General features: G+C 42.3%; 1 long non-coding RNA gene across 1 annotated transcript in view; it reads left to right on the forward strand.

Moving 5' to 3' along the window:
- The first annotated feature begins 8488 nt into the window (after nt 1–8488).
- The window catches only part of LOC140216487 (uncharacterized), a 45690-nt gene continuing 40870 nt past the window's right edge, over nt 8489–13308 (forward strand). The window contains exon 1 of the long non-coding RNA XR_011893175.1: nt 8489–8649. This is a non-coding gene — a long non-coding RNA (uncharacterized lncRNA). The remainder of the gene's footprint in view (nt 8650–13308) is intronic.

Raw genomic sequence — 13308 nt, forward strand, 5'->3', positions numbered from 1 at the left:
CAGAAACTCTAGAATTGGTAAGCAAACAACCATTTCTTCTAATGCGCTGCTGCTGCTGCTGCTGCATGCGTGTTCAAAATTTTGCTTTCTTGAAGGGGTCCTTATTATCACGACATTCATCAATGACTTTGACTTTGTGCTCGGTTGCCACCCTGCGCTAGTACAGGCATTGTTTTCGTTACTGTCTTTACATGCTCCTTGCATGTGTTCATAATATGACAGTCTTATTGTGTCACAGCTATAAATATGCAGGATCGTTTTGTAGTGGTGAAGCCGTGATCAACAACAGCGTTCCTACACGAGCATTTTTCATAATAGCACTTACAAATAACTTTATATCTTGTTTCTTGCACATGCCAATACGCTTCGAACTTGTGGAAATGTTTTATTTCTATTGATGCATTGCTATCTCGCTCTCATGAATTCGGATTTTATGCTGCGTCACGTGTTCACTTGTATGCCCTGTGTATATCATTGCTTTCGTGCGTCTTCTTCCCAAAATATCCCTTGTAGCATTGTATTGCTTGATCTGTTCATTCTGCCTGTATTGTAGTTTGTAGTATTAGTGCCTTACGTTAATTTTACTTGTGTTTTTTTTCCTTGAAGTGTACCTTTGTTCACTTGTATGCCCCGTATATCATATATATCATCTAACCGGTCGGCGCTGCAACCGCTGTTGTAAATATAGCCTGTAAATAGTTGCTCGCCTTACTGACTCGTCAATCGCGTAACAATATGCTTACAAATGAATTGTGAACTATTCGTAATTAAAGAATAATAAATTCAGTAATTCAGTTTGTAATCACTTGATATCGCGTTTTTACCGTTAAGCTGTCACATATTTGCGGTGCTGTTTTTTGTACTGGAGTGGAGTACGGACTGACTTGGGAATTAATTTGCATTATTAGTTTGAATTCATTAATATATATTTAAATATTTAACCTTCAGTTTGCATTGTTACAAAAATTTCCTTGATAGAACATACTTAAATTTTGCGTGTTTAATTATATGTTCTGTCGCAATATTTTATCTGTTTGTGGTTAATTTATTTTCCTCTTTCGTTACATGTTGATAGCTGTTTGCAGTGCGACTTAAACAAGTAAATATAATATTTTAATATAACTTTTCTGTTCTTGTTGGCTCCACTGGAGATCGGACAATTAACAACTGACAGGCGGGCCGCAAACACACATGACTGTTATCTCAACTGGGCTGAGATCGTCTTTCTTGTGATAGTCTCAAACTTATATATATCTGTATTTATACATATTGTACACCAGCGTTCAACATTTATGTCTATTTCATCATTCCTGGTGCTGCTGTAGCAATACATGTGTGCTGTCACGCAACGCTGTGCTAAGGCGTTTTTCATTAATGCTCCATGGCCGTGAAGAAAAAAAAAAGAGCGCTACCTTGTGTTCCCAAACTGTCCGCGTGCAAACTAACATAGCATCTATAGATGCTGCAGGTGTCCTGTTAGTGTCACATGGCCTTCTGTGATCCTGATGCATTATCTCAGTAAAACACAGCGAACATGTTCTATCATGCTTAGACGATAGCCTGTTTAACACGATCAGTGTGCTTTAAAGTAGACTTTTAGAGTGATTACTTGTGGTACCAGCAATAGAAATGTATAAAACAGCGTGTTCAAACTAAGCAGCCATGATTTTGTATTTGCAATATGAGCATTTAATTTAAATACCTACAAATGTTAACTAGTGACCTATATTTCATTTAAGGTGCTACTTGGTATTTGTGGCGGAGTGTGTGTGTTCATACAAGTGCCACAATTGAAGCGTGATGATCTTACTATTTTAGATTGCTACACAGTAGTCAGTATGAAATATTTGTCTCCTATATTTGTTAAGATTCTAGTATTAGCTCACATGTATTCAAGCGTTGCTTCTACTAAATGCATGAACATGTATAGACGTGTAATTTCAACATCTGTATTTCATTTTATTCTTGCTCAATTACAGCCTGAAAGGCTGCTTTTTTCTCTCCCTGCCGGTTTCCCTATAATATTGTCACGTAGAAAGACGCAGAGGAAAAGCTATATGCAAGCATATTTACAAGGTAATACGCCGCACATGGCCAAGACGCAACAGCCCGCGCTAGCCTCCAATCGCCGTCGTCGTCTTCTCACTGCTCGCCTCTTCGTCAGTGTAAACACTGTTCCGTAGCACTACCCCCGACGGCAATAGCGCCGTCCCGGAGCGACTAAAGACCGGACTCGGAAGCAGTGTAGTAGGCCTTGAGCTTACTGACGTGCACGACATCACTAGATGCCAGAGTAGAGGACGAGGCTGAACCCACAGGAGCAATTTCGTACGTCACAGCTGTAACCTGGCGCATCACGCGGTAGGGCCCTGTTTATCGGGAAAGGAGCTTTTCTGAAAGTCCGACGTGACGAGAGGGCGACCACAGGAGCACGAGAGCACCAGGCGAAAACTGTACGTCACGATGGCGGGCGTTGTACTGACAATGCTGAGTGGTTTGTGAGGCCGTCAGTCGAGCACGGGCAAGCTGGCGTGCATGGTCGGCGAGGGCGATGGCGTCGCGCGCATACTCGCTTGTTGAGATCGCAGCAGGAGGAAGTGCCGTGTCAAGGGGCATGGTCGGTTCCCGACCGTACAGCAGGTAAAATGGAGAAAATCCGGCGGCGTCGTACCGGGAAGAATTGTACGCAAATGTTACGTACGGAAGGGCAATGTCCCAGTCGCGGTGGTCCTTAGAAACATACTTGGAGAGCGTATCGGTAAGAGTACGGTTTAACCGCTCTCTCAGGCCATTGCTTTGAGGATAGTAGAAGGTAGTCAGCTTGTGTTGAGTGGAGCACGGACGCACAGTGTCGGCGATAACTTTCGAGAGGAAGACGCTGTAACTGGTCGAGACCTTTCCAACAAATTTAATCAGCATTTTTTAACTTGCGGTAGGAAATTAAATAATACTGACAAAAGTTGACCCAAGCCACTATATAAACATAGATTCTTCAGATACTTTATACCTGATGCCTACTAGCGAATTCAAAATATTAGCATAATTGATTCTATAAGTGGTAAAACTGCAGCTGATCCCGGCAAGATTAAGGCTGATACAATCAAAGCTGTAGCGTCAATGATTTCAGTTTTACTGGCACATATTTGTAAATGCATTCTAGAACACGGATACCTTCCCGATGAATTTAAAGTAGCACGCTTAACTCCTGTATACAATGGTGGAAAAAAAGATGACTCAGGAAACAATCGTCCTATCTCCGTTTTGAATGTATTCTCGAAAGTAATTGAACACGTTACATTTAAAAGAATAACTGACATTCTAGGAGAACACAAATTGATATTACCCCTGCAGTATGGATTTAAAAAATAAAAGTCCACTGAGCTTGTGCTACTAGGCATTAAAGAAAAATTAATTGGAAATATTGAAAACAAACAGTTTAGAGTGAGAATATTTTTCGATATTAAAATACCGTTTGACTCAGCAACTCACTCTACATTATTAAATAAGCTACCCTGTTATGGCTTAAGGGGCCAGGTTTGTCAGTTAATCAAAAGTTATCTTGAAAATCTCTAACAGTAGGTGATATTAGACAGCTGTTCTTAAGAACACAACCTAATCACAACGGTAGTACCACAGGGCTCGATATTTTGTCCCCCTTTTATTTCATTTATGTGTGAATGACATCTGCAACATACCCCATACTAAGGAGATAGTACTTGTCGCCGACGATACAAAGGTATTTTTTCATAGTAAAATTTGGAACCGGGTGAATTAAAAGTTAATATGTGGCTAAGAGAACTATCACTATGGTTAGATGCAAACGAGGCACAGTTAAATACAAGTAAAACGAAATATGTCATCTTGAGAGTTCGAAACTCGCATATAAATAACAGTTTCAACCTGCGTTTCGGAGACGCAGTGCTTGAAAGGGCGAGCAGTGTTAATTTCCTAGGTGAATTCTTTCAGGAATGTTGATCGTGAAATGACCACATATCCCACCTCCAAAGTAAGCTATCTCAAACAATGGGCGCACTATGGAAAATAGGTTCTTTAATTCCAAACAGATTAAACCCGGTTATATATCATGCATTAAGTCAGTCGCGTCTAAAATACTGCTTACTGATATTGGGCTCTACAGCGACGACAAATTTAAATAAACTAGATGGTTTACAAAATACAGCTGTTCGTGCTCCTGAACGCGTCCGCTTCAATAATACCACATCTCCTTATATAATGAGGCATAAATTTGTTCTATGAAATCTTCTTTATACAGAGAAGGTCTCACTTTATATGTTCACGCAAATTAAAGAAAACTGGTCAAATTTTGAGTCTATCTATCTTCAAACGACCGCAGACCGCAACTTTCGTGTGATTAACTGTAAACTACCTAAGATTAGAACTAATTATAGTATGCAAAGCTGGACTTAGAAGATTCCAAAGCTTTTAAAGAAAAACAAGGAAATGTTAGACCTACTAACGCAATCACCTTGACTAATGTTTTATAGAAAATATATATGTAACCGAACATAGCTCGTTGGTGGGATATGCGGTTTTCATGCGAATTCTGTGTGTTTTTACAAAGTGAGTTCTAAATGCTTATTCATGCCAGTTTGAGCCCAGTAAATACTGTAGCATTTTTATATTTAAGACACAGTAAAGGACTATGTCTGTTTTTGTTTGTGGCTTTCTATGTTTCTTCCAGAATGCGTACGGTTCCAAATCATGACGTTAAGAACTGAAATAGCAGTATTACAAGTATGGTGAATTACGACTTTTATTATTCGCCTAAACTGTGTTGCTCATGCTGTTTTTATGGTTGCAGATCGTGTGGTTGTTTTTCTTAGCTTGCAGTGTATAATTCTTTTCTCGAACTTGCCTCATGAATTCCTTGTTCAAATCCCCCACTTCTTTTTCTTTCTTTTCGCCTTATTCTTACGCTGTCCTGATTGCTTCGCTGGAGCGCAGATTGCACAGCACTCACGGCCTCAGTCGGGCGCATTCTAGCGCCTTTAGTCCTGACCCTCCTGGTTTTCTGTAAGCAAACTGGAGAACTAGTGAATGAATAAAATTATCAACAATAGGTGGCTACAGCTAATGAGTACTTTGGGGGCCCATCTTCGGTGCTACCTAGTCGAACGACCAAATTTTGAATAGCGGAGTATAAGCGGGAGCTACGCGAACAATTTCTTCTTCATTGCAGGCTCCTTTAAACCGAAATTGGCTGTAAAAAGAGTGTATGTGTCGTCGACACATACGACAGAGGTGCCTTTCGTGACGCCTCCGAGTTCACCAACGCCCGGCCCCGCGTGCAGCTTGCGCTATCTTCTTGCTGTCTGCGGCGTTGGCCGAGCGCGTGAATGCCGGTGGGCCGCCAAATTTACTTATTCCTTCCGTTGGGCGCAATGTAGGCGCTGTAGCACCAACCCCGTTCTTTGGGCCTTTAGATATCGCAGGCACGGCGTCATATCAGCCTGTAGCGCCGACCATATGGTATTTCTTTCTCGTTCTTTTTTTTTTTTTTTTTTTGTTTCTTCCTTCACTAGGCAAGTTATGTTCCTATCTGTTTTAGCTTACGCAATTTTTTTGCCCAGCTCGCACGTGCGCGTTTGAGACAGCTTTCGCCGAGAAAGGGAATTCTTATTCAAAAGCCTGAAACGGCATATCGTCGGCGCAAGTGGACATTTGGCGCCCAACGGAATGATGAAGTAAATTTGGCGGCCCGCCGGCACTGAAGCGTTAGGCCAACGCCGCAAACAGCAAGGAGATAACGCAAGCTGTTCGCGTGGCAGGGCGGCGGTGAACTCGGAGACGTGACGAAAGGCGCGGGGGCGGCGGCATCGACGACACAGACGCTCTTTTTCCAGCGAATTTCGGTTTAAAGGAGCCTGCAATGAAGAAGAAATTCTTCGACGTAGCTCCCACTTATTTATTTTTTTATTTACATTACCCCTAAGGGCCCTCACGCGAGGGTATTACATAGGGGGCGGGGGAGGGGCAGAAACATGAAATATACACAAGAAATAAAACTACATCAAAGAAACATACACACAAGGAACATAAAATAAATAGATATGAACAAGAGGTATATGCACTTAGTCATGAAAACACAAGAACATTTTACATAATATGTTAATAAGTGCATATAACAATAAGTAATATCTAATCTGCTACCACTAACCGTTTTCTTGCAACAAAGTTTGGAAAGATGGTAAGTTAACTTCCGTAGCTACGCGTGATGGTAGGTTATTACATTCTATTATTGTGCGAGGACTAAATGATTTTGCGCAGAGCGATATGCGGCACATTATGCGTTTTACTTTGTTAGCGTGGTCACGGCGCGGAAAAACTGCAGGGGGTGGTGAAAATAAGTCATCGTGAAGCGTGGAATGGTGATAAAGTTTATGAAATAAGGTTAGGCGAGCAAACTGGCGTCGACGTGATAGTGATTCCACTCCGCACGTTGTTTTAACGATGTGACGCTGGTGAAGCGTGAATAACCGGAAAAGGTGAAGCGAACAGCAGGGTTTTGCAGAGATTCAATGTTGTTGACTATGCATGCTTGATCGGGATCCCATATGGCAGAAGCATATTAAATTTTTGGGCGGATCAGCGTGATATAAGCAAGTTTCTTTAAGTGTGAAGGTGCGTGCTTGAGGTTGCGCTTAAGAAGACTGAGTGCTCGGTTAGCTGATGCTAAAACGGTGTTAATATGGTAATGCCAAGTTAAGTCAGACTGAAGATGAAGGCCAAGATACTTGTAAGTTGGTGCAAGTTCTACTCTAACATTATTAAGAAAGTAGGTGGTAGGAAGTCGAGTGGAATGGTTGGTAAATGACATTAGCTTAGTTTTAGACGCATTTAAGGACATTAACCACGAGGAGCACCAAGAGGTCACCGCATCAAGATCAGTTTGTAAGGAAAGTCGGTCAGCGTCATTACTAATATTACGATAAATAACACAATCATCTGCGAGTAATCGAATTCGAGATGAGACACGTTTGGGTAGATCATTAATAAAAATTTAAAAAAGTAGGGGCCGAGGACGCTTCCCTGGGGGACTCCAGATTTTAAAGGAACAGAAGAAGAGTTACGACCATTAGCACAGGTAAATTGTTGTCTGTTGGAGAGAAAATCTTTAATCCATGCAAGAACGTTTGGGTGAATATTTAAGTGTGTTAATTTGATTAGAATCCTGTGATGAGGAACGCGATCAAAAGCTTTAGAGAAGTCAACAAACACGGCGTCCACTTGGAATCCTTCATTAAATGCGGAAAATATATCGTTAGTAAATCCGGCGAGCTGAGTGTCGCATGAATAACCCCTGCTAAAACCGTGCTGGTACTTGAAAATGATATTATGGTCTTCTTGGAAGTTGATGACTTGTGTATGTATAATCCGCTATTCAAAATTCGGTCGTTGGGATAAGTAGTGTCGAGGATTGGCCCCAAAGTGATCATTTGCTCTAGCCAGCTATTGTTGATAATTAGAAAGTTAATTACCGTAACTTCGCTAATTACGCACGTGAGTGCGGAAATTGCTCCGTATCTAAAAGCTTCCAATCCGTATGCTCCAAAGGTAAACATAACGTTACCGGGATTTATATCTATATGATTAAAAAAAATTGGTGCTGCTAAAAAACACACCCTGCTTTTCGGAGTCACTGTTAAATTCGCGGTATATGACACAGTCGTCTGCAAAAATATTAATTGATGAGCATAACCTATTGGGTAAATCGTTAGTATAAATGAGACAAAGCAAAGGTCCCAGCAGAGAGCCTTGTGGCACATCTGAGTCAAGTCTATAATTGGCAGGGCAAGTATTATTTGCTCTGACAAATTGGCGAACGAAAGAGCGCGGCCGTTGCAGGACGTTAGGATCAAGGTTAAGTTTACATGCGTTTAAAAAATCTGTGTATCAGAAATTTTATCAGACGCCTTCGACATATCTAGGAACATACAGTCACCAATGGAACCCCTGTGAAGTATAGAATAAAGATCATGTGTTACCAATAAAAGTTGAGTTTACATGAAAGTGACTGGCGAAATCCATGCTTGTGATCTGTAAAAAAGGTGTTTGACAGTAGCAATGATGCAAGGTGAGAGTAAATGACGTGTTCCATTGTTTTACAGGAATGCACGTAAGTGAAATGGGCCGATAACTATATGGCGAGTGGCTTTCCCCAGACTTGTGCAAGCGAATCACCCTCCCCACTTTCCAGCCTAGAGAAATGAATATAACAAGAAACAGGAAATACGTCACGCTATAGTATTAACGCCGACCGTTTGGTGCCGCGAGCAACGAAAAAAAAAAAGAATGTGAAATGAGATCAACAGAAATTGTTTTATTTTATTTATTCTTTCCCGGGAAAAGTAAAAATACTGCGCAGAAATTAAACTAAACTTTGCGGCTTACTTCGGTTGCCTAGTGACAGGCGAATCGGCGAATGATCAGCCAAATTCTTGCGCCATTCGTCAGACACACCGCCGAAGCGAGAGAGACCGGCCACGTATCTTAGTGTTGGCCTGTTGGTTCGCCCGTCTGCCTATTTTTCTATTTTTGTATTTAGCTTGGTTTGGTGGGCTCCAGGCGAATTCTTGCGTTCCTTCTGAACTTCGACATGCCACCGCTGCACTATTGGACTGTGGCAAGGTGAGGAATTTTGTTCGACAGTCTGCGACGCATTTCAAGCAATTAGGCTTAGGGCCCGGCACCTAGGCTAGGTAAGTGACGCAGTTAACGAAAAGCAGCGCGGCTGTCGTGGCGCAGTTAATTTGAATTAATGAATGGTATTGGGACATTTTTGCTACGCTTTATATGAGCCGCAATAGTACTTTAACTTATTGCGGTAGTTTTTGGGCACGCTAGTCGGACAGGGTGCGGTGACGCAGTTTCGCGTGTACTGAATCTTACTGCGACACGTTTTCGCGCTTTCTTTGACCCCAGCATTATTGTAACTAATTGGTGGTAATTATTGTAACTCGGCCGTGGTGCGCAGTTAAGTGCTTTAATGCACTGAGTAGACAAGTTCCTGGCGCTTCCTCTGACGCCCAACATTGCTGAAAATTATTTTTGGTACTTTTTTTTTGTTACTTATGAGGCACGCTCATCGCGCGTGTCGTAACTCAGCGAAAAGTAGCTCGGCCGTGGGGAAAAAGTTAGTTTGGCGTGTACTGAATCTTACTTAAGTGTGGTTGAGGTATTAACGCCGACGGCTTGGTGCGCTGCAGTCAATTGGGCCGCTGGGCTTTATGGGAGTGTCCGCTCTTGTTGTATTCCTTACTCTATGCTTCTAGTCTTCCAGAAAACAGGCTGTCTGAAGAGAATGCTGGAACAGATTAGAAGGTATTATAGCACTGTACACTTCAGTCCTGATTAAAAACATGAAATTTATTTTACCAATGCCTCATGATGAAGAAACATTTAAATTATCTATTATTATTTCTATGACATCAATATAAAAGGCAATATGGCCCATTGGTAAAAAGTCAGTACCGCGATAGGCAGCCGTTACAGAACACACTTTTCTTTGAAAAAGCAGATACAAATACAGAGCTCAGAACATCTCTGCATTGATCAAGTTGGATTAGTTGATCACTTGAGTCTTTAAGGGTGATAGGTGAATGGTCTCTTTTGTTGACTACGCTCCAAAATTTCCTAGGGTTAGTAATTAGAAAAAATGGCAACGTAGTATTGAAAAATGAATCATTGACGTGCTTCCAAATTTTATTGTATTCGGTAGCCATGGTCTGATAAGTATTCCGACGTTATTAAGTACCGGTTAATTTTGCAGAGCGATAAATGCATTTTAACAATTCAAGCAACCATGGCAACTGCCAGTTTGACGCAATGATTATGTGTGGAACGTATTTCTCGATGAGTGATGAAACGTCTTCTTCAAATAAATTCCAGCTAGCATTCAGGGAGCGATCATGAAAATTAGGCACGTAAGCATGCAAAAAGACAGAGGGCTCATGGTTATTACCATCATAATCAGCGTGTTTATAGGCACGGACATATTTTTTTGTGGTTACTCTTGTTAAGCACGGTGCAAGTCAAAGAAAAATGAAACAGTAAGTGATCGCTTAGCCTCGGTAAGAACAATATGGAATGAAAATGATCAGGCGTAGTGGTCAGTACCAAATGGAGGATGTTAGTAGTAGACGTAATTCGAATGGCCTGCATTACAAGCTGGGACAAGTTGAAATCGTTGCACAAGTTCAAAAGTCGGTTGCCTTCACTAGAAAAACAATAATTCAACAGGGCAACGCTCTATACAACACAGTGATTATTCAGGAATATTTTACATACGCACAGATTCTGTCACTGGGTGCGAAGTGAAAACTGAGAACTGAAGATGCGGTCACATATGTAGTGCGACGACGCCGCTGGTGTCCTGAGTCCTGTCAAGGCGCACGACAATATAACCGGGTGGACTAAATTCAGGGTCATAAATATTACTGTGTAGCCATGACTCCGTGATGCCATTAACATGAGGGGAGTACAAAGAAAGTAGAGACATTTGGTCTGGAAGTTTTTTAAGAATACGTTTAAATATAAGCAACAGCAAGAAGCGATCATCAGATCGTATACATACAGCGTTGCATTACTAACCTGCCTGCATGCAAAGCAAGCAACCATTAAACATCGTACTGGTGCTGCTACAACCTGACCCACTGAATAACGGATCTATGCTCTGGACATTTATAGTCTTGGTGGCTTACGTCAAAGACTGGCAACTGTCCGCGTTTGGCTGATCAAGAGGCAGGTTGCCGGTATGACTGACTTGTAGAAGTATTAAGAGGGACACGTTGGAGGTATCACATATCGGAACGATACGGTAGTGCCAGGGCAAGCACTCGGTGACATTCATGTGCCCGGCCAGAAAGAAAGCAGCAAGGTCGGACGAAGGTGATCCAACCCACGTGACATCCCAGAAGTTGTCAGGCACTGCATCAAGAGCAATAAATTATGGGGTTTTACGTGCCAAAACTAGGAACTGATGATGAGGAACGCCGCACTGGAGGAATCCGGAATTATGGACCATCTGGGGTTCTTTATCGTGCACCTGAATCTAAGTACACGGGTGTTTCTGCATTTGCCCCCATCTAAAGCAGCCGCAGTGGCCGGGATTTGATCTCCTGACCTCGTGCTTCGCAGCGCAACGCCACAGCCACTAAGCAACCACGGCAGGTTTCCATGAAGAGCAAGCAACGATGAAACATCGTATTGGTGCTGCTGCTACCTGGCCCATCCCAGATTAACAATAACTGCATTAATAAAGCAAGTCTTAACCGTATATTGCACGTGCACGCAGACAAAAAGTACAGAAGGTAGCAGAACTACTTAAGCTTTTACTGAAATGCATAGATCCATCATTGTACCACTCTTTTCAAAATTTGATGTTGAGGCTTCTACAGGTAAATAGCTGCGCATACAAAATTTATTTTCTGATGTAGTTTGTGGTTTCCCACTTTTATGGCTAGATAATTGCGAAAAATGGCGCCCTCCGCCGTAAGCCGCGCCTTCTACGCACTCGCAGCTGGCCAAGGACGCTCGTTGTTTACGTACAGAATTTCTACCGGTTTAATTCATTGGCAGTACGCATTCTGCACCACCTCAATACGTTGGATAGTGTTGCTCGCATGTACCTAGCTTCTTTCTTTCTTCCTTGTTCACCTACAAATATTTCAAACCCTGCTCAGCCACAGTGTACAGTCCGTGACCGTGAATCGTGCTTCCTAAAAGGTTATCGATTTCTCGGAAATGTTGCGCTTTTAGCTCTCCCATGGCAACCTGTCTGCCGTGGCTCTAAGGCGAGTGCTCTAGCGTAGCGAATGATCCCGTTCCCTAGGTCCGGGCTCACTATCTTGAAATTGAGCCGCCCTCACGTTCCATTGCTCCTTGCGAAAGGAAATCCTGATCCCCTTGAGCGAGCCGGATCGATCCGTTTCTGTCCGTCTTGCGCACTTCCTGAAAGGAGTTAAAAGACGTCGCTCTCTTTGAATTGCTTTTTCAACATCGTAGAAGAGCAATGTTACACGACCTTCATTTGCTGGATAATCTTCTTTTACTGCGGCCTCTGAAAGAAAAGAACAATATTTAGACGGCAACTATGAATGAGTGATAGAATACTGAGCATCGTCGAGCTGAGTTATTTAAAAACACAAAAAGATAAGGGCTCCTTAACCAATAATGTAAAGGCAAGCAGTTTCAATGTGCCAGGGGAACCGTCATGTCCACCATGCGTGTCGTGAGCAGAAGCAAAAGTTTGCCAGAAGGCAATAATCCCTACGCGATGAATTTAGATATCATTATAGAGACTATGAAATAAATTGACTTTAGTGGCCTGGTGTATTCCACGCCGTTAGGGTACTTTGGACGCACTTCAGCAAAAGCCACTTCTCCATCGCAAATCATGCTTGTCACTGAACACTAAATATATCTATACATGATCATTTAAAAAGAAAAGAAAAGGTGGCAAAACGTAGGTTGACTGGGCGTTCCTTACATAGAGTTGCCCTTTTTATTGCGAGTTCGGTCCTTTTCTCAATTGGGCGCAGTGTTGTGAAACGAAAGATTAGATCGTACCTATGGCGTGCCTACACAAATGCTCTGAGGTGTGCGCAAAAAGACAAGAAATAACGAGTTTGAAAAGTCTATGATAAAACAATGATGCAGCCAAATGAACATCTAGGAATCTATGTGCAACAAAAGTTTCGTGACACGGTTCATTAAATGCTTAAAACTTGCCCATTTTATTCCTGGGTCATTGGCCTAAAAAAGACGTGCATGTGCTCTCGAACACCCATGCTATACAATGTGATCCGTGCGTCTACCATCTCAATTAGCTATTTTTTGGTCTTTGCACGGTAGCAGTATACAAGCGATTGTGTCGCGATGGTTAGAGAGTCGGGCTGCTGTACCAGGGGACCAAAGGTCGATCTCTCCATCGGGCACCAAATCCTGTTTTTTTTTTTTTTTTCAATATAAGCTATTTGGCAGGATCGCAGCAGCAACAAGCATCCATGGCTAGGAAAGTGCGGTAACAGAGAGAGATAAATAGAATATGAAAGAAAGGGAGGTTAACCGGACAAGATTCTGGTGAGCTGCCCTACACTGTGGGAAAGGAAAGGGGAAATGAAAAGCGGAAAGAACAGCGGAGAGAAAAAGCAAACAAGCGAAAAAGAAGGATCGGGAGGGTCGTGAACGTCCATGAGCGTTAGTCTCCACAATAGGCCACTCGAAAGTGAAAATTTCAAGACTGCCTTGCCTGTCTCGTGGTGCGAAGACTATTGGTGTTCCTGGACT

Source organism: Dermacentor andersoni, chromosome 3 (assembly GCF_023375885.2).
Source record: "Dermacentor andersoni chromosome 3, qqDerAnde1_hic_scaffold, whole genome shotgun sequence".
Taxonomy (NCBI): Eukaryota; Metazoa; Arthropoda; class Arachnida; order Ixodida; family Ixodidae; genus Dermacentor; species Dermacentor andersoni.